Consider the following 16,538-nt stretch of genomic DNA (forward strand, 5'->3'; position numbering starts at 1 on the left):
TGCCCTGGCGCTCGAAGGGAATGCGCTGCAGGTATTGCTCGACCTTATGCCGTCAGAACAGCAGGATTACGAGACACTGGCCGCTGCTTTGGTCAACGGGTCTCTACTGACAGCATGCGAGACCGACTGGCCCGCCGGCGCCGCCAAGAGGGCGGGACCCTGGGAACCTATGCAGCAGACGTGCACTTCTTTGCACATCGTGGCTACCCCACCTTTGATCCAGCAGCTCGTGACGAGTTAGCCCTGAGTGCCTTCATCCAGGGGCTCACCCCAGAGAGGTTGAAGGAGCACCTCCGCATCACGGCACCTACAGCCTTCAAGACTGCATTGGAAGAGGCAGAGTGGGTGGAGGCTGTGATGGCCCCACACAACCAACCAAGACCCCGAGTGCGTCAGGCTGAGGTCCACGCAGATGAAGGAGACGTCGAAAGAGGGGTCGTCTGCCAGGCTTGTCCGTCACCACGCCGAAAGCAACCAGGCCGATGCCAACCACCCTTCAGACCCTGGTCGCCTCGTGATCCATGCTACCGCTGTGGAGAAGCGAGGCACAAGGCCCGTGACTGCCCTGCCCCTGCACCACGACGCCGTAGCACTCCCCAGTCGGAAAACTAGAATGGGGTGGCACCGCGGGGAGACTGCTACCCAGCCGACCGACCATATCCCCCATTAAGAACTCTTCCCAGATCGGCAGAGTGGGCCACGCACACGGTCTCTCTCTTTGTTGCTCCATTGGTGGACACCGCTGCTGGGCCCTTGTGGACACAGGGTCCACCATCTCCATTGTGCGTCCAGGGGTGCTGCCAGAGACAGAGTGGAGGCCCACCACCCGTAAAATCAGAACTGTGACTGGGGAACTAACCAGCATGCTGGGGAAGAGAGCACTGCAGGTGCGGGCAGGGAAAGTTGCAGCCACCCACGAGTTTTGGTTGGCTGAAATACAAGACCCTCGCATCATCGGGCTGGATTTGCTGACTCGCCGGGGGGCTCTGGTCGATGTGTCGAGTAATGCCATTCACCTTGGCACAGAGACCCTGGCCCTCCGGCGCCGTCCAGAGAGGAAGGTGGGACGTATCCACATCCAGCCAACTCCACCTGTCACCATGCCGCCGCCGCCCCCATCTCCACTGCCAACCGAGGGGATGACGACACTGCCTAGCCCACCAACAATGACGACGACCCTCATCGAGGCTACCGTTCCTCAGACACCCTCGCCGGACACTGTTGCCGCCATCCAGAAGCTGTATCAGCGGAGCAGTGAAGGGCTGGACCCTCAGCAGAGTCAACAGCTGAAAGACCTGCTCCAACAGTTCGCTGAGATTTTCGCTGCACGCGAAGAGGAGTGCACCCAGACCAACCTGGTGCAGCACACAATCGACACTGGTACAACCCCACCCATTAGACTGCGACCCTACCGGTTAGCGCTTGCCAAGCGTGAAGCTGCAGAGCGGATGATTCTAGAGATGGCTGCGGCCGGGGTGATAGAGCCATCCAATAGCCCTTGGGCCGCCCCTGCCATCCTGGTCAAAAAGAAAGATGACACCTGGAGGTTCTGTGTGGACTTTCATCGGCTGAACAATGCAACTCGCAAGGACTCCTACCCCTTGCCCCGCAATGACGACGCTCTGGACCACATCGCAGGTTCACAGTGGTTCAGCTCACTTGACCTACGGAGCGGTTACTGGCAGGTGGAGCTGGCACCAGAAGCCAGACCCAAGACGGCCTTCACCATCGGTCAGGGACTCTGGCAGTTTCGTGTGATGCCCTTTGGTCTCTGCAATGACCCCGCCACGTTCGAGAGACTAACGGAGAGGGTGCTGGCTCACATTCCCCGCAACCGGTGCGTGGTTTACCTTGATGGCCTTCTGGTTCATGCCGCTGACTTCGAGCTTGCCCTAGAGAACCTCCGTCAGGTCTTCCCAGCCATTGGGGGGGCGGGCCTGCGCCTGCACCCCAAGAAATGCCACCTCCTTCGACGTGAGACCAAGTTTTTGGGCCATGTGGTGGGGGCAGAGGGCGTGGCCCCTGATCCTACTAAGGTGGAGGCGGTCGAGAAATGGCCAGTTCCGCGAAACGTCAGCGAGGTGCGCAGCTTCACGGGGCTCATCTCCTACTACCGACGTTTTGTCCGCAACTTTTCCTCCGTTGCCAGTCCCCTACACCGTCTCACCGAGAAGGGACGGGAGTTCCACTGGGACGACAACTGTGCAGCCGCCTTTGCCCGGCTCCGCACCGCCTTGATCACTGCACCCATCCTGGCCCTTCCTGATCCTAAGTGCCGCTTCATCGTGGACACAGACGCCAGCAATGTGGGGCTGGGGGCCGTCCTGTCTCAGGAAGTTGCTGGGGGAGAGAGAGTGGTGGCTTACTACAGTCGTGTCTTGAGCTGCCCTGAACACAATTACTGCATTACACGACGCGAGCTCCTGGCGGTGGTCGCGGCGTTCAATCATTTTCGCCCCTATCTCTATGGCCAGACCTTTCTCCTGCGGACGGATCATGCGGCCCTGATCTGGCTGCTCAGCTTTAAGGAGCCCGAAGGCCAGGTGGCTACGTGGATTGAGGAGCTGCAGAGCTACGACTTTGAGACCCAGCACCGAGCCGGGCGCCTGCACAGCAATGCAGATGCCCTCTCCCGTCGTCCCCGCAAGGATTGTAGACATTGTGAGCGCCAAGAGGAGCGAGACAGAGCAATCCTCCAAGTATCCACCACGCGGCAGGTTGAGCCAGAGGAGGCGTGGCTGATGGCAATGGACAAGCAGGAGTGGCAAACAGCGCAGGATAGTGATCCCACCCTGGCCAGGGTGGGACAGTGGGTCGACGCCAAGGCACACCCCCACTGGCAAGCTGTCTCTGCCATGTCGGTGGAGACCAAGGCCTACTTTTCCCAGTGGGCCACCTTGGCCCGGCGTGATGGACCGTTGTACTGAGTCTGGCAAGCGCCGGGCCGGGGAAGAAGTGTGTGGCAGTTACTGGTGCCCAAGGACTGGCGCCAACGAGTGCTACGGGCAGCCCACGGCTCGGTGGGGGCAGGTCACTATGGGGTGGCAAAGACGCTGAACAAACTGCGCCAACGGTTCCACTGGGCCGGATGCAGGCATTACACTGAACTTTTTGTGCACTGTTGTGATGCCTGCACTGCCAAGAAAGGACCAACCAGACGCTCCCATGCCCCTCTACAACAAGATCAGGTGGGGGCCCCCCATGGAACGGGTCGGTGTGGACTTTCTTGGCCCATTTCCCACCACAGACAACGGAAACCGGTACGTCCTTGTGGCCATGGACTACTTTACCAAATGGTCTGAGGCGTATGCGGTCCCAGACCAGAGCGCTGCCACTACAGCCGAGCGGCTGGTGTGTGAGATGTTCTGTCGGTTCGGTGCGCCCGAAGAAATACACAGCGATCAGGGGCGGAACTTCGAAGCACAGGTATTCGCTGAGGTGTGTCAACGCATGGGGGTGAAGAAGACCAGGACCACGCCCCTCCACCCCCAGAGCGACGGACTGGTGGAGAGGTTCAATCGAACGCTCACAACACAACTCGCTATTGTCACCTCACGGCACCAGCGAGACTGGGACTGTCATCTACCCCTGGTCCTGTGGGCGTACCGGTCGGCGGTACAAGAAAGTACCGGGTGTACACCGGCCGCGCTCATGTTCGGGAGAGAACTGCGGACCCCTGTGGACTTAGCCTTTGGCACGCCCCCGGGTACTGACCTTCCCAAGATACCCGGTTTCGAGTACCTGCGGGACCTCCAACAACGTCTGGCCGAGGCACAAGTGTTTGCTCGGCAGCATCAGGAACAGGCAGGTGCAAAAAAAAAAGCGGGCATATGACACTCGTTGTCAGGGCCGCTCCTTCACCCCAGGAGCAAAGGTGTGGGTCTTCAACCCAATCCGGAAGAGAGGAGTCTCCCCCAAGCTCGCCAGCCAGTGGGTGGGGCCCTGTGAGGTGTTGGAGCAGCTTTCAGATGTTGTGTACCGGGTGAAACTGTGTGTCCGGGGGCGGGTGGTAGTTCTGCACCGGGACTGTTTGGCACCTTACCGCCCCTTGGCTGAAGAACCTGTAGATCAGTTTAGCCCATCCGGGACGGTCCCTCCTACACCCACAGGCCCTACCAACCGGACAGACAGTGGGGAACAGGGACCCGTGACCCCGCGGCGGCGGAGACGGCTTCCCCTTCGCTATAGGGACTTTGTTGTCGGCTGAGGACAGGCGACACGCTGGAGGGGGTAATGTAGCGAAGTTGCTACCCCGTCAGAATTGTGCCAATTGTCCTGGTTTACCCATCAGGCACTGCGTGCAGATTGTCAGTTGTTATTAAATGTTTTGTAAGTGTTTTATGTGGTTTTATGTGTTTATGTGATTACTATGTGTTGTGGTGTAATTGTAGTTGTCATTCTGTTGTGTTGTGTAACCTTGGAACTGAAACCCTGAACAACTTTGTTGTTCGAGTAGATGACCCCCATGTATTGTAACACATTTCTGTAAGTTCTTGTTTCTGTGTGAGTTCAATAAAGGGGCTGCAAAGTTACCTTTGTCGTTGCTTCTACGTTCGCCACAATATTCTTACCTTAAAAGGGAAGGGGGTGTAGTATCCCACCTTTGACAATTAAAGCATTTACCAGTGTTGGAGCCCATCGGTAAGGGGCCGCTATATATATACGTGTGTGTGTGTGTGTGTGTGTGTGTGTATAGATATATTACACACACACACACACACACACACACATATATATATATATATATATATATATATATATATATATATATATATATACTACTTTCGGCTCCTCCCGTTAGGGGTCGCCACAGCGGATCATCCGTTTCCATTTCTTCTTGTCTTCTGCGTCTTCCTCTGTCACATCAGCCACCTGCATGTCCTCCCTCACCACGTCCATAAACCTCCTCTGTGGCCTTCCTCTTTTCCTCTTTCCTGGCAGCTTCCTATTCAGCATCGTTCTCCCAATATACCCAGCATCTCTCCTTCACACACATCCATCGCTTTTACAGTACTTGCTGTACCAGCGGCGTACTTGCTGTACCAGGGGCGTACTTGCTGTACTAGTAGCTCTGTTCACAACATCGTCCTCTCTAGCTTAGGTGCTCAAAAGATATCTTTGGGCTCAATGTCATCCCGTTTATTCTTTATGCTTCATATGTCATCACCTTTCCTTCCTAATGCTTTCCTCATTTTCAATATCATCTTGTACACATTTTCAATTCAAGCGTGGTACTGGATGCCATCTTTGCAATGAGTCCGCTCGTCACATTTCATCCCTGCTGGATATTCCACCGTCAACCAACTGTAAGTGCTATTATTGAAAAGTGCAAGCCTTTAAGGACAACAGCAACTCAAGTCGCCAACGCTCTGTTGACTCTGCAGGGATCCAAACTTCCCCTGGCATTAACATCGGCACAAAAACTGTGCGCCGGGAGCTTCGTGGAATATGGCTTTCTATGGATTTAGACTAAGATGTCATTACAGCTCCCGTAGGTGTAATGGTCAGTTATCCCAAAACTTTTATACATATAGTGTACATATTGTGTGTGTGTGGAGCTCGCACTGAGAGAGGAAGGGGCGGCAGTCATCGGATTCCCCAGAGAATCTTTCCGGACTGGAGAGCCTGACGGGTCTGACTTCTGAGGGAGGAGCAGGAGCCAGAGGCGGTTCTGGTGCCGGAGCTGACGATGAGGCCGGCGCAGGGGTTTCAGCTGACTGAGAGGGGTGAGTGGCTGAGCCCATGGCTTGAAGCTGTCCGATGACGTAGTTGACTTGAGCGGTAACTGTGCCGCACACCGCTTCACTGCGCTGGGAAGCTTCTGCCACAGCCAGACGCACCTGTTCAATCTTCTCCTCCTGTTGTCGGAGCCGACGCTCCTGCACTTCGAGGGTAGCGAGCACGGAGTCCTGCTCTGCTGTGTCCATCTTGGCCAGATTGTTCTATCAAGAACACAGAGACTGGCCGACACAAATGCAGGCAGGCAGACAGTAACCAGTTCTCAGGGTCTATAATTCGGTCCAAGGGTCAAAATCCAGAAAGGCAATCAGACAGGCAGCGGTACAAAATCGGCAGGCACAAGGCTTCAAGAACCAGGCGGACTAACAAACAGGCGACGGTACCAAAACAGGAGACTGAGACTCGGAAACCAGGAACGAAACAGTCAGACACGGGGATACTCTCTAACATGAAATGCTGGAATGCTGCTCTAGGAGACAAGACAATCTGGCACTGACACACAGGGGAGCACTGGTTAAATACACACAGGAGGGAAGGGATAGCGAGGCACAGGTGAAACACATAAGGGCCGGGACAGGTAATCACACGGGGAACAGGACGTGAACACAGAGACAAGACTATCAAAATATAACGGGAAACTGACACACGACAGACCCTGACAGGTCTTTGTTCCAACCAAGCAGTTACACACCTCATTCTATTAGTCAACCAATAATCTTTGCTAAGGACCTTGATTTGTAGACTCAGGTGTGTAACTGTAACGGGGGCAGTCCTATGGTGTTCTATGCTGCTGGTTACATAACTCATTGGTTGGAACAAAGACCTGCAACCACACCGGACCTTTCTGGACCATGTTGCCTATCCTTGATGCATACAAATTGACAGATAGCGAACAGGCTTCAAGAGAAAGTCGGAGGCTGTAGTGAAGTTGAATGCTCTTTAATGTTGTCGTCATCCCCATGAAAGAATACATTTGTAAAAGTGAAATGACACAGAAGATGAGACCAGTTACTGTATGCTATATAACTCATATTATACAGCCACAGACATAAAACAGGCTACAGTGTTCACATAGTCCATTAAAGTGACATGGAAATAGCTACACATAACTTGTAAATATCTTGCAAATAATGTACACTACCTTCACCAGCTTCAAAACAAACAACACTGGCATATTTGCTGCCGGAAATCACGATCAGGGAAAAGAGGCAAACAAAGGAGACTACTGTTTAGTGTAGAAGATTGAACTCTGAACTTGATGAACTTTAACATGTTTAAAAAAAACGTGCTTTAAGATTACTTATCTGTTTTACTCTAATCCTTTATGAAGCTGGTGAAACTTATATGATTGTTGACACTGTTGTTGATTGTATTCTTACCTTAAAAGGGAAGGGGGTGTAGTATCCCACCTTTGACAATTAAGGCATTTACCAGTGTTGGAGCCCATCGGTAAGGGGCCGCTATATACATATATATATATATGTGTGTGTGTGTGTGTGTGTGTGTGTGTGTGTGTATATGTATATAGTATATGTATACACACACACACACATATATATATATATATATACTACTTTCGGCTCCTCCCGTTAGGGGTCGCCACAGCGGATCATCCGTTTCCATTTCTTCTTGTCTTCTGTGTCTTCCTCTGTCACACCAGCCACCTGCATGTCCTCCCTCACCACGTCCATAAACCTCCTCTTTGGCCTTCCTCTTTTCCTCTTCCCTGGCAGCTTCCTATTCAGCATCCTTCTCCCAATATACCCAGCATCTCTCCTCCACACATGTCCAAGCCATCTCAATCTTGCCTCTCTTGCTTTGTCTCCAAACCGTCCAACTTGAGCTGTCCCTCTAATATAATCGTTCCTAATCCTGTCCTTCTTCGTCACGCCCAGTGAAAATCTTGGCATCTTCAACTCTGCCACCTCCAGCTCTGCCTCCTGCTGTCTTTTCGTCAGTGCCACTGTCTCCAAACCATATAACGTATCTGGTCTCGCAACCATCCTGTTAACCTTCCCTTTAATGCTTGCTGGTACCCTTATGTCGCAAATCACTCCTGACGCTCTTCTCCACCCACTCCACCCTGCCTGCCTGCACTCTCTTCTTCACCTCTCTCCTGTACTCCCCGTTACTTTGGACAGTTGACCCCAAGTATTTAAACTCATATGCCTTTGTCACCTCCACTCCTTGCATCCTGTCCATTCCACTGTCCTCCCTCTCATTCACGCATAGGTATTCCGTCTTCCTCCTACTGACTTTCATTCCTCTTCTCTCCAGTGCATACCTCCACCTCTCCCGGCTCTCCTCAACCTGCACCCTACTCTCGCTACAGATCACAATGTCATCCGCGAACATCATCGTCCATGGAGACTCCTGCCTGATCTCGTCCGTCAACCTGTCCATCACCATTGCAAACAAGAAAGGACTCAGAGCCGATCCTTGATGTAATCCCACCTCCACCTTGAACCCATCTGTCATTCCAACCTTGCACACTTCACCATTGTCACACTTTCCTCATACATATCCTGTCCCACTCCTACATACTTCTCTGCAACTCCCGACTTCCTCATACAATACCACACCTCCTCTCTTGGCACCCTGTCGTATGCTTTCTCTAAATCTACAAAGACACAATGCAACTCCTTCTGGCAGTCTCTATACTTCTCCATCAACATTGTCAAAGCACACATCGCGTCTGTGGTGCTCTTTCGTGGCATGAAACCATACTGCTGCTCTCTAATCATCACCTCTCCTCCTCTCAACCTAGCTTCGATTACTCTTTCCCAAATCTTCATGCTGTGGCTGATCAACTTTATACCTCTGTAGTTGCTACAGTTCTGCACATCGCCCTGGTTCTTGAAAATCGGCACTGGTATGCTTCTTCTCCACCCCTCAGGCATCCTCTCACTTTTCAAGATTGACTTAAACAATCTAGTTAAAAACCCCACTGCCATCTCTCCTAAACATCTCCATGCCTCCACAGGTATGTCATCAGGACCAACTGCCTTGCCACTCTTCATCCTCTTCATAGCTGCCCTCACTTCCTCCTTGCTAATCCACTGAACTTGCTGATTCACTATCCCTACATCATCCAACCTTCTCTACACAACCTTCTATACATATACTATATGTATACTTGCCTCGAGGAAGAGCGTTGTTCCGTTGCTAGAGAGTTGTAGCCGTGTACACGTGGACGTCTGCAAGATAAGACAATGTTACATTAAAGACCAGTGAAGTCTGTCCGAGTGCCGAGTCTTCGTCCGTACCGCACGCATAACATTTATTTGTTTATCTATTTATTTATTCATTACTACTTTCGCTAACATCACCGTCCGCTTCGACCACACGTGTGGAACGGATGGCAGATTTGTTTTCCACTTGTTAGCGCCACGCCGTCACATTTCCCACTGCACATTGGGTGAAATACTGTGAATGTAAGGAAGCTATGGCGACAGCCATCAAATGTGGCGCAGGCTTTGTTGATAGGATGTATAAACGTGTCTTAAAGGGTTTACCACCTAACACGCTTCCTTTATGTGCTGTTTGCCAGTGTCATGTTAAGGCAGAAAAGAATAACAACATGTTTCCAAGCTGTTGACATTTGTTTGCTATACATTTCGAGTTATTAGCGACACAATTTACTACTTAGTCAAGTCAAAACAACAAGGGGAAACAAAGTCAACTTTGCATAGCCAAACTTGAATGTCCCCCACATTTCCAAAGGGACGGAGCCAGCAGAGGGCGGTGGGTTTGTCCGTCATCACAAATTCAGTTTCAACACGTTTTGGGGAATTAAATTGGGGTACTTAATTCCCTCCTTCTGCCCATTTCAAATATGCATTTCATGCTGGCACGTATCAGTGATGCCGACCGCAACGCTGCACCTTTAAAAGGACCCTTTTAAGTGTATGTCAAGTTCACCTACTGACCGTGAACAGGAGTTCAACACTCAAGTGTGCACATTGTTGTACTAGAACACTTCACTGAACAGCAAGCAGCGCGTCATCAGTGTGACAGAAAGACTTTCACAAGTCAAGTCGTCATTTTTACCCCCAAACTAAAGCAGACGCACCACAGGCTTGAATCTGCGTCACGACAACACGAACGCCCGAATCCACTTTGTTTTAATGCTCTGAAACAACGAACATTATTACCATCACTTTCTGCTCCTGAGCTGTGGACTGCTTTGGACCCCTGCACTAGCAAATAAGTGTACACACACACACACACACACACACACACACACACACACACACACACACACACACACACACTTAGACCTTTCACAAACAGGCATTTTCACTAGTTTCATCCCAAATTGTACCCGGTGCACACTTGTTTTAACGGTGCAGTCAAAATCTTGAACATGCATGCGGCTGGCTGGCTGACAGACTGGCTGGCTGGCTGACAGACTGGCTGGCTGACAGACTGGCTGGCTGAAAGGCTGGCTGGCTGGCTAGCTTCACCAGTGTGAATCGATGAATCTTACCATCCTCAGTGGCCAGAGACAGAAAGAGCAAAAATATTTCTTGCTACCAAAGGAGGGGGCAAAATTGCAAAATGTGGGACCTGGGACTGTCATCTTCAAGAACACAGTCTTCGCACAAGATCAACTGTCTGAATATAGAGCTCCTGATCACACCAGGTCGATGTCATGAGATTTATTAATCCCTGAAGGGCAGCGAGGTTCACTTCTGACAGGGGGCAAGGGATCTCGGACACCACCACCAACCACTCCATCCTCGGGATCGGCATCAGTGCAGTCATCCCGGAAAAGATACTCCATTGGCTGAAAGACAGTAAGGGTACAGTAAGTCAGACCAATGCCAACTGCTCAGATAGACACATCTAGGCAGGCACAAACCAAGACCAGCCCTCACCATGCTCTCCCATACTTTTTTTTTACTTTGTTTTTGTCTTCTTCTTCACTATTATTTCGATATTGTCACTCTAATGCGGGCCTGATGACACACAGGTGAACTTGCTCCGCTTAAACTGCATCACAGTCATCATCGTTTTGACAGACTGCCGAAGAGGAACATTTGGATTTTATCTTAGTTACTTTTGAAAGTGCACAATATCGTTTCACTTTGTTTGTTTGTTTGTTTGTTTGTTTATTTGTTTTTTCCTCTAAAGTCTACTACTACTACTTTCGGCTGCTCCCGTTGGGGGTCGGCACAGCGGATCATTCGTTTCCATTTCTTCCTGTCTTCTGCATCTTCCTCTATCACACCAGCCACCTGCATGTCCTCCCTCACCACATCCATAAACCTCCTCTTTGGCCTTCCTCTTCTCCTCTTCCCTGACAGCTCCATATTCAGCATCCTTCTCCACACATGCCCAAGCCATCTCAATCTTGCCTCTCTTGCTTTGTCTCCAAACCGTCCAACTTGAGCGGTCCCTCTAATATAATCGTGCCTAATCCTGTGCTTCTTCGTCACTCCCAGTGAAAACCTTAGCGTCTTCAACTCTGCCACCTCCAGCTCCGCCTCCTGCTGTCTTTTCGTCAGTGCCACTGTCTCCAAACCATACAACATAGCTGGTCTCACAACCATCTTGTAAACCTTCCCTTTAACTCTTGCTGGCACCCTTCTGTCGCAAATCACTCCTGACACTCTTCTCCGCCCTACCTGCACTCTCTTCGTCACGTCTCTCCTGCACTCCCCGTTACTTTGGACTGTTGACCCCAAGTATTTAAAGTCATATGCCTTCGTCACCTCCACTCCTGACCATTCCACTGTCTTCCCTCTCTTTCACACACAGGTATTCCGTCTTGCTCCTACTGACTTTCATTCCTCTTCTCTCCAGTGCATACCTCCACATCTCCAGGCTCTCCTCCACCTGCACCCTACTCTCGCTACAGATCACAATGTCATCCGCGAACATCATCGTCCATGGAGACTCCTGCCTGATCTCATCCGTCAACCTGTCCATCACCATTGCAAACAAGAAGGGGCTCAGAGCCGATCCTTGATGTAATCCCACCTCCACCTTGAACCCATCTGTCACCTCGCCACTGTCACACTTCCACGTGCATATCCTGCACCACTCCTACATACTTCTCGGCAACTCCCGGCTTCCTCATACAATACCACATCTCCTCTCTCGGCACCCTGGCTTATGCGTTCTCTAAATCTACAAAGACACAATGTAGCTCCTTCTGGCCTTCTCTATACTTCTCCATCAACACTCTCAAAGCAAACATCGCATCTGTGGTGCTCTTTCGTGGCATGAAACCATACTGCCGCTCGCTAATCGTCACCTCTCCTCCTCTTAACCTAGCTTCGATTACTCTTTCCCAAATCTTCATGCTGTGGCTGATCAACTTTATACCTCTGTAGTTGCTACAGTTCTGCACATCGCCCTGGTTCTTGAAAATCGGTACCGGTATGCTTCTTCTCCACTCCTCAGGCATCCTCTCCCTTTCCAAGATTGAGTTAAACAATCTAGTTAAAAACCCCACTGCCATCTCTCCTAAACATCTCCATGCCTCCACAGGTATGTCACCAGGACCAACTGCCTTGCCACTCTTCATCCTCTTCATAGCTGCCCTCACGTCCTCCTTGCTAATCCACTGCACTTCCTGATTCACTATCCCCACATCATCCAACCTGCTCTCTCTCTCTCATTTTCTTCATTCATCAGCCCCCCAATGTACTCCTTCCACCTTCTCAGCACACTCTCTTCGCTCGTCAGCACATTTCCATCTCTATCCTTCATCACCCTAAGCTGCTGCACATCCTTTGCAGCTCGGTCCGTCTGTCTAGCCAATCGGTACAAGTCCTTTTCTCCTTCCTTGGTGTCTAACCTGTCATACAACTCACCATACGCCTTTTGCCTTTGCCACCTCTCTTAGCTTTACGCTGTGTCTCCTTGTACTCCTGTCTACTTTCTTCATCTCTCTGACTATCCCATTTCTTCTTTGCCAACCTCTTCTTCTGTATACTTTGCTGTACTTCCTCACTCCACCACCAAGTCTCCTTGTCTTCCTTCCTCTGTCCTGCCGACACACCAAGTACCTTCCTAGCTGTCTCCCTCACTATTTCTGCAGTGGTTGCCCAGCCGTCCGGCAACTCTCCACTATCCACCCAGTGCCTGTCTTAACCCCTGCCTGAACTCCACACAACAGTTTTCCTTCTTCAACTTCCACCATTTGATCTTCGGCTCTGCCTTCACTCGCTTCCTCTTCTTGCTCCTCTAAAGTCAAGTTTTATTTTTATTTCAGTGAACTGAAACGTTTTTTTTTGTTTTTTTTCTTCTCTTTTCACACCTGGTTTTAGTTCAGTTTTAGTGAACTACAATAACCTTGAGCTGGATCATGATCTGCTATTATAGACCATACTATACTGGTCTACCTGGGACTGCATCGTAGGTGAGGTCTGTTTGGGTCCTGCTCAGGTCCCACAGTGTCTATAGAGAGAAGAAGATGACAGTTAAGATACAAATGGGGCACTTCCATCAGCCTCCACTGATTCCCAGGGCAAATTAGCATGCTTTTTAACAAAAGCTATCGCCGCATGCTACCCCAAAAATGAAAACGCGCACGCAGAGCAACAGCCTACTTAGCAAGTTGGCTAACGTTGATTAGGTAAAAGCTAACTTACACAGCGACGCTCAGCTTTACTTGTAACTTAACACAACAAAACAACAAAACGTCTAGTGCAGCAGCACGTCTAGTACTGTTACCTCTCCAGCGTCGCGGCTCCGAACCGTAGTTGGAAGCCTCTGGTGGGTGTCTCGCTAGTCTATTTAGCTTAGCCTGGCTCGTAGCTGGTAACAACTTCATAAAGAGTCCGGACCAACTCTGCGGTGGAGAACGGGCCGGCCACTGCCCTGCACTGCAGTCCCATTTAACACACGGCAGCCTCCCTCCCTCCCTCCCCGTGATGCATACAAATCATCACTGGTAACGGAGGCTACCTTCCTATCTGTCGGCAAACTAGAGTCTCCGCGGCTGCGGCTACAAACAGAAAATACACAGACACACACACACACACACACACGGCTGCGTCTACATCACCCCCCCACACACACACACAATACCCATTAAGCCCTCTCCTTAAAGGGGCAAGGCACAGCTTGCATCAAAACGTATATGATTAATACTCACACTTTATTAATCTTGTAGGATGTGCCAGTGCTGCCGTGTCCAGGCTGTCCGCGCGCGTTGTTTGTGGCGCTTGCTTGACAGTACAACTTCCGGGTCAGCAAAAACGACTGTAACAAGGGTGTACCGGGGGTCGCTGCTCAACACACACAGTCCGCACAACAGTCGCAAATAAATGACTGACATCATTTTTTATTTTTGTTTTGTTTTTGTTTGTTTTTTTTGGGGGGGGGAGGGGCAGGGGCTTCATATGTAATGGCTCCTCCCAGTGTAACGGGGCCAAATGGGTTGACATAAAATCAACATGATGATATTTTGACGTGGTCAAATAATGGACTTCTCAGCAAACCTTTCAGAGTTAACAAGCAAGCTTTTAATGACCGCAAGCCAAGCTAGTCATAACAGTCACAAATTCGTTTTGGTCTCAGCTTGATCCTTTTCTTGGCCACAGAAGCGACCTTATCTATTTGCCTACTCTTTACCCTCATGGTGGGAAATAGCATGTTGTCTAATCAACTTCTCTCGTAACGTCCCCATCACCTTGCACCGCATCCCCGCTATCTGTAACAGATATGCCCGTTTTTAACGTGTTCAATAGCCCACAACATAACCAAAACATCGACATTTCAGTTGCATCGTGGGTAACATGCAAATGAACTTGGAGCAGGAACACTCTAGTTGAATTCGCCACACTGCCTCCTTCCTTGAAAGACCAACGTCCCGTTGGCCTAACCCGAATCCCATGTGGATGGGTCCATCCACCATGAGGGTTTCTTCCGCCGAGCAGCTCTCCCATCCCGGGCTGCTCCTTGCCGCGGGCTGCTGATGGATGACGGGGGCGGCTCTGCATCCGCTGGGTCTGAGCCCCCACCGTCGACTTCGACGTCACCGCTGTTTCCATTCCTGGCCAGCTCTGTAAACCCAGTGTCCCCGCCCCCTCCCTGGCCCAAAACAAGGTGCTCTAATGGTAGCTCCTTGCTGACATCCAGGGAGGTTGGCTTGATCCAGCAGTGTCCTTACCCCCTCCCTGGACCCCGGTAGCCTGGTCTGTACTAAGTAAGGTGCGAGGCGATCTTGGTGAAGGATGACTATCCGAGGGCGGCTGTGGAGCTTCACTCTATAGATGACCTCTGAGATCCTCTTCAGGATGAGGCAGGGCCCCTCCCAGTTGCTGTTCAGCTTTGGGGACCGTCCCTTCGTTCGCCGTGGGTTATACACCCATACGTTGTCCCCCTGCTGGTACTCTTTGCAGTGGCAACGTACATCATAGGCTCTCTTCTGCCTTTCCCCTGCAGAAGCCATATTTTCTGGAGCCAGCTGATGAGGAGCCTCCATCCGGTCCTGTAGTGCGTCTACATAGTCCTGGCCCGGCGGCACTCGTACTGGTGGGTTTGGCGGCTTGCCAAAGACCAGATCCACAGGCGTCTGTAGCTCCCGAGCAAACATCAGTGCAGCTGGTTGTAGTGATATAACGCCATGTATATCCACTGGAACTACAATAGGTGCTATGTACTACCCGGACTGTTATTATGGTTACACCACTACCACGTATGGTTATTACGTCTGCCTACTGAGCCACGATTAAACCTGAGTTCTATAACCCGGTGTGGTCATTGATCCTCGACCAATACTACTCCAAGTATTACTTCACCCGCCAGTGAAAAAGGGGTTACATAAGTTTCACTGTTTGCATCCACACAGTAAAAAGTGATCATATGCTGCCATTCAATTAAAGCGTGTTTTTTATTTGATTGGACCCGATATAATGGTATTTATGATATTTTGGGTCTATATATGTATTAAAATCACTTTAATTCAATGGAAATCAGGGCCTCATTGGTTCAATGTATTTGACTGACTTAAAACCAAAGACTATTTTTCCATCCAGTATGTCACGTGACTACTGACGTAGCCAAACTTTGGTTCTCAAAATCTCTTGATTTTATGCCATTTTTCTTTTCACTGCTTGGAGCCCTGAGGAGAAGTCAAGTTCACGGCCAACTTGTGCCAAGTGCCAATTTCTCGGTAAGAAGTGAGCCAAAGCGCGAAAAACCCCAGTAAACATTGAATATCGACATGTTTTTGTAACATTTTGGCACACTCGGGTGTGATTTTTAAGTGACTGATTAAAGCTAATTATAACGTTATCGCACGGCAGTTTATACGTTCATAGCTAGCTAGCCTGGCTAGGAAACGACTAGCTAGCATAAGCTAGCTAACGTTAGTTAGCGAATATTTTTTTTTTTAAAAGTTAGCGAATATTGCCACGTTATCACACCGACAACCAACCGAGCGATTGGCTACGCTGACGTTAGAAGACAGACCTGCTGCTAGCTGCTATAAACGGGGCCTGCTAATTCTAGCTAGCCACACAGTCTCGCTTGCTTAATTCCGGTTTAACGTTAGCCGCTCACCTGCTTGCATAACGATATCGGAGATGTCTATATACATATAACGTTACATCCAGATGTCATTTTAATGTGTGCGAATTTTCACTAGCTCACGTTAGCTTATGCTAGCTTGTCAGTCCCACGCCAAGGCAAATGCTATCTAGCTAGTTGGCTTGTTGAATTTTCTACTTGGAATCATTTAATATCGTCAGTTTCGATGCATGTGAGCCTAATGTTTATTGAACGATTATGCTCGTCACTATTAAGCACCCGTAGCTAAGCAGCACAAGAGATTCACTTCT

The sequence above is a fragment of the Lampris incognitus genome, unplaced genomic scaffold, assembly GCF_029633865.1.
Source record: "Lampris incognitus isolate fLamInc1 unplaced genomic scaffold, fLamInc1.hap2 scaffold_94, whole genome shotgun sequence".
In the NCBI taxonomy this organism is placed as follows: Eukaryota; Metazoa; Chordata; class Actinopteri; order Lampriformes; family Lampridae; genus Lampris; species Lampris incognitus.